Source organism: Staurois parvus, unplaced genomic scaffold (genome assembly GCF_062004578.1).
Source record: "Staurois parvus isolate SC_StPar_1 unplaced genomic scaffold, SC_StPar_1.0 ptg000704l, whole genome shotgun sequence".
NCBI classification, from domain to species: Eukaryota; Metazoa; Chordata; class Amphibia; order Anura; family Ranidae; genus Staurois; species Staurois parvus.
Genome location: NW_028318500.1, coordinates 8,023,486 through 8,029,664, shown reverse-complemented (window position 1 = coordinate 8,029,664; position 6,179 = coordinate 8,023,486). Strand labels below are relative to the sequence as shown.

General features: G+C 42.9%; 2 non-coding genes across 2 annotated transcripts; both read right to left on the bottom strand.

Moving 5' to 3' along the window:
- Positions 1 to 240: 240 nt before the first annotated feature.
- LOC149445995 (U4 spliceosomal RNA) lies at positions 241 to 381 on the bottom strand. The gene has a single exon (XR_016306309.1). It is a non-coding gene; the product is annotated as a U4 spliceosomal RNA (small nuclear RNA).
- A 4,094-nt stretch (positions 382 to 4,475) lies between these two features.
- LOC149445994 (U4 spliceosomal RNA) lies at positions 4,476 to 4,616 on the bottom strand. The gene has a single exon (XR_016306307.1). It is a non-coding gene; the product is annotated as a U4 spliceosomal RNA (small nuclear RNA).
- Positions 4,617 to 6,179: the final 1,563 nt, after the last annotated feature.

Genomic DNA, 6,179 nt, shown 5'->3' with positions numbered 1-6,179 from the left:
AAGTGGGCAGTCATGTTCAAGGAACCCCAGGCCTGACCCCCTTGGGGGGGGGGGGGAGGGGGATCCTCTGGAGAGCAAATGGTTAAAGTGAAAAATACATTCAGGATATTTATATTGGAGCTCTAGTTCCACAACTGCTTAGAAATTATTCTCTGAAAGCAAATTCTGAATCATTTGCTATATAACAGCAGAAATATTTCTAGAAAGAGATGAAGTCTATTCTTCCACCAGATAGTTCAGTCTCCGTAGAGACTGTCAAAAATTGCCAGCGCCGGCTATGTTTCAAGCCGTCACGGCGGGGTATTGGGAAAAGTTTTCAATTAGCAATAATCGCGCCTCAGATAAACCTCATTGGCTACAATACTGCCACTGCGCAAAGCTACCAATAGAGCGCCAATACAGAGCACCCACCCACAGGAACATCACACTCAGCTCGGGGGGAGGCACACAGAAACATTTTCTTTGATCTATTCTGTGTCTTACCTGTTTTTTTAATTCTTTTATGTAAAAGGTCATAAAAATATGTACATATAAAACAAAATTTTTCAAATAACAATAACTCACAATTCCACACAATTCAAAAAATACAAAATTTCCTCCCTCCCACAAAATCAAAAAACACTTTCCCTGAACACCTTTCCCTTCATATATACAACAACAACACTGCTTTCCCTCCACCGCTGTATCACTCTAAAAATAAAAAAAGAACAGATTAATATCACACAAACCACCAAACCCAAAACCCCTTCACCACCTACACTTCCCACCACCCTCCAAAACTACAAAATAACAACCCCCCTCCACCATAATATAACAAAATTCACATTAATATTTCTTCCCCATCCAAACCACTCTCCATTACACCATACATCATACCATTACATTACATATACAGACTCCCAACATCCTCCACCCATTACTTAATATGCATAACTCCACCCCCATCTACACCCACTATCATTATACATCACATCACCCACTCCACTCCCTCCACCTACTCAATTTCCAGACCTTTTGCGCTTCCTCCAGACCATATTTCCTACAATCACAGTATGCATATACGTAGAGCCTTCCACAGATCATGGAAACGCATTCCGTTATACTCAGTTCTTCTTTCCTGAAAATTAGAATATTCCGCACATCCCACAAACTCTCTTTAACACCATTTACCAACATCCACAACACTCGTTCCTCAACTTTCCCCACTTTACACAATCCAAACATTATCTCAAAATCTCACAATCTCAAAAGTCATCTGCTCCACCCCAGACAATCCCTTCACCATTTTTGACAAACACTTCCATACTCCTCTTGCATATCCACATTCCCAAAACATATTCTCCACACATCTCCACCCCTCCCTCGGACATATCTCACTATCCACCAACCTTCTTCTCCCCTGAAATTCTCTAATAGGAAGAAACCTGTGAATAAACATCCATGCCACATCTTACTGTCTATTCACAAGCTCTTTATTGCTTACATTCTTCCATATTTTCCTGCTTTGTACTTCATTCAAACCACCTCCAATCCTTCTCTTTTTTCCAAAATGCTCATCGCCTTCCTACTTTCACACCATACTTCTTTCACCACCTCCTGCAATTCATACCGCCTCATACATCTTTCAATTCTCATATAAAACCACGGTGCACCAAAACTTACCGGCTTCCTCAAATCACTCTCATACAACCTATACTTTCTCAACACACTTCCACTTGCATATCTCAACATACATCCTGCCAAACTCTCTATCCCACTAATCCGTATGCACATACTCACATATTTTACAACTAAAAATCTCTCAAGGTTCACCAAACCTTTTCCTCCATTTGCCTTCACTTTCATCACCTTCTCTCTCCAACTTTTCCATCCTTGACGACCACACGAACGTAAAGCATTCTTTTATTTTTTTCAGGATTCTGTTGGGAGTGGGAAATACGACAAATAAAAATAATAAAATCGGCAAGATGACAGCCTTTCTAATCAGAGATTTCCCCTCCATTGTTAAGGTCTTCAATGACCAAAAACATAGTTTTTTTTCTTTATTTTTCCATACACCTCTTCCCAACATTCTCTACCATACAAGTCACCTTCAAATCTTACACCCAACACTTTAACGCTTCCCTTAAATATTTTCCACCAACATTCCCCCATATCACGCCATTCCCCAAAAAACTTACTCTCATTCTTTTGCATATTTATTCCAAACCCACTTGCCGCACACAAAAAATATCCATAAACAATTTTACCCTCCTCAAACCAACAAAATTTTACAAAATATCACCCATATATCCTATTACATTTAGACTGCTCCCACCACTCCCAGGTATTTCTACCCCCTTACAAATTGATCTTTCACCAGCAATTCGTAATAACGGCTCTATCAAACATACAAACAGGACAGAGGAGACCCCTGCCTTACACCCGCTTTTATATCCACTTCCTCTGTCAGCCAACCATTTACCTGTACTCTACTTATCATTCCCTTATATAAACACCTTATCCATCCAATCATCCCAACAGGCACTCCAATTGTACTTAACACATTAAACATAAACTCATGCAATACTCTATCATACGCTTTTTCAAAATCCATTGCCAACACTGCCACCGCCTGTTTTCTCTCTTTGCAATACCACACCCATCTCTCAAACAAATCAAACTCAGTAACATCAGTAACAGTTCTTCCAGGCATGGCACATACTTGTTCTTCTCCCACCATCTTACCAACTTCATGCAATCTATCCGTAATCAATTTATCAATCAACTTATAATCCACATTCAACAAAGAAATCGGTCTCCAATTTTTAAAATCTTCCTTACATCCCTTCTTATACAACAGCACAATTATACTCTCATATATTGATTTTGACTATCTCCCTCTTTTTAAAACCTCCACACATACATACCTAGGGCGGCACAGTGGCTTAGTAGTTAGCATGTCTACCTAGCAGTAAATGAGTCATGGGTTCGATTCCTGACCATGGCACCTCCTGCAAAGACATGCTTTTTTTTAATTTCTTTTGTCCGCGAACGTGCGAAAAAACGAAAAACCCGTAAGTGTTCACAAAAAGCATGTAAGTGCAAAACACCACACAAAAAAGTGCACTTAGGGGTGCGCTTTGTCCTCCCCCCGAAGGGGTAGGAACTCTACCCTGATCCCCCGGGGCACAAAGCTCCTGAAAGGGACAAGGTTCCCATGTGGTCCACCTAGCCAAAAGGCCTGGCGGACCCCGTTCCTTTGTGGCCAGCCAAAGCCAGCCACCAAGTACTTGGTAGGGGGCTCTCCCGAAGAGAAAACCCCCAAGGGACAGGGGAGGAAGGAACCAAAAGGCCACACATCCTCCCCCTACGCTTCAGGGTGAGCCCCAGGACCCACACCCTACCATCCTGTGAGAAAGAAAACACACTCCAAAGACATGCTGGTAGTTTAATTGGCGCCTGTCTAAATTGACCCTAATATGCATATGTATGAATGTAAGTTAGGGATCTTAGATTATACACCCCTTGAGGGTGAGGGACTGATGTCAATGTACAATATATATGTAAAGTGCTGCATAAATTGACATATATATAAGTACCTGAAATAAATCAATAAATACCTTAGTCACCCAGCACATCCCAAAAAAGTACAATAAAACTCCACAGGCAAACCATCACTCCCAGGCATCTTCCTCAAACATACCTCTATCTCATCTTTCATTATATCGTCACAGAACAGATTCTTATCTTCATTATCCAATTCTTTCCCACTGACACTGCCATCCTTTCCAACACCGTAGTCTATAGCCCTTTCATGTGCCACCTTAGGGCATTGCCTCGCCAAATGCAGCCCGCTGCCACAGATATGACATTGCTGCCCAACGGGACATTCTGCCATCTTGTGCCCTGCTTTGAAACAGTTCCGACACACCTGCCCGATTGTACATGAAGGTGTCTAGGGTAAGTGACCACTCTCGTTAACTCCCGACCAATAGCAGCATGGGGTGCACCCGAAGGAAACACCCCAAGGCCGAGCAGGACTGGTGCCATCGGAAATGTAATGACCACAACACTAGATCACAGCCAAAAGGCCGAGAAGCCTTTATTTTTTATAACCAAAAGTGAAAAATATTTTCTTTTTTTGTTTATAGCGCAAAAAATAAAAAGCGCGATCTAATACCAGAGAAAGAAAGCTCTAGTTGTGTGAAAAAAAGGCCATAAATTTTGTTTGGGTACAGCATTGCATGACCGCACAATTATCAATTGAAACAGCGCAGTGCTGAATAGCAAAAAATGGCCAGGTCATGAAGAGATGAAACTCTCGTGGAAAGCAAGTAGATAAAAATACATTCAGGACATTTATGTTAAAGCTCTATTTCCACAGCAGCCTAGAAATCATTGTTCTCTGAAAGCAAATTCTGAGCCACTTGCTATGTAACAGCAGAAATAATTCTAGAAAGAGATGAAATCTATTCTTCCACCAGATAGTTCAGTCTCCGTAGAGACTGTCAAAAATTGCCAGCGCCGGCTATGTTTCAAGCCGTCACGGCGGGGTATTGGGAAAAGTTTTCAATTAGCAATAATCGCGCCTCGGATAAACCTCATTGGCTACGATACTGCCACTGCGCAAAGCTACCGACTGAAGGGCGACGCCGAGCACCCACCCACAGGAACATCTCACTCAGCTCAGGGAGAGACACACTGAAATGTTTTAGTTAATCTATTCTGTGTGTTACCTGTGCTATAAACATTGTATTTTACAAATAACACGCGTACATAAACTACACAAATCAATAATCTATAGCAATCTATATGTAAGCAAGGCAGTACGAGTCACTGCTGCATTATGGGTATTGTATTCAAATATATACTCACAGCTCCGCCTCCTATTGGTTGGAGGAACGACTTGTCCCTCCCGCGGCCCTTGCTCCTTCAAATGGTTCCAGAAACGGCCTCCTGACAATTCTTCCCACACGATATAGAGGGAGGAGCCCCGGACTACACGATGTCTTGTATTACAGATCACCGATTATACCCGAGTATATAGACGGAGCCGATCCTGCTCACTATCGCCAGCTACAGGCAGTTAGCGGCACTACATGTGACAGGATTGCTAAAGAATGCGCTTTGTTTAGCTCTGCCATGCAGATAGTAATCGCAGCACCCGTCAATCCCCGGAAAGGTCATGTAGAAGATACAAATATCTATAATCACGCGATGTTCCATCATTTTGAATGATTTCAAAGATCTCCGGGTGTTGTTAAAACGTGACTGCAGTTTTCTGGCACTCCAGATCAGCATACTATGGCCAGTACCCTATGCCTGGCAGCAGCATGTATTTCTCTGGATACGTATCACCCAACAGCTCCAAACTTGATGCTGCATCTCTAAAAACTCCTTCATACTGCTGTCCCTCTGAAAAGTGATCCATAGTGAATCACTTTTTCAAGGGTGCCTGACAAGTAGTGATATGTCACCTCCTCATACCACTAACTTTAACCCTCAAAATGCCATTCTACTGCACACACGGTTGCAGCACAACGCCATGCCAATGAGTTGCAGTTGGCCAAAGTGCTGCCTGACGATTGCGGCATGCTGTTTTATTTTTGCTTTCTTTTACAGCAGGGGCATGGCCTAAGCAGCTGCATTTTGGGGGTTCAATGGGCAGTCCAACCTAAGGTTGCCACACCTCTTCCCTTTAAAACTGAACATATATTAAAGAGGAGGTCCATCCCCCCCTCCCAAAAATTAAAAGTCAGCAGCTACAAATACTGTAGCTGCTGACTTTGATTAGTAGGGCACTTACCTGTCCAGGGAGCCAGTGGTGTCCTCACCCCGAGCTGATTCTTCATTCGGCTGTCAGGTGCTGGCACCTCCATCTTGACTAAGCCTTGCAGCTGCACTTCTGGTTTCCTATTGCGCATGTGTGAATTGTGCTGCACTTTGAATTGTTTTTTTCGGCAATGTTTTTGCATGCTATGTTGCGGTATCATGTAGGATGTGTGGGACAGGGGTCTGACCCAGGTACTGCACATCTGACATTGCACTACCAGGATACTCTGGTGGAACCTTAGGGGGCCACAACCAGTCTCGGGGTAAGCGGTGTCATGCATGACGTGATGGTCCAGGGAATTTGGCGTGTACATCATGTTAGACGTCATACCGCTGAGTGAATGTATTTATTGTACGATTGGAAC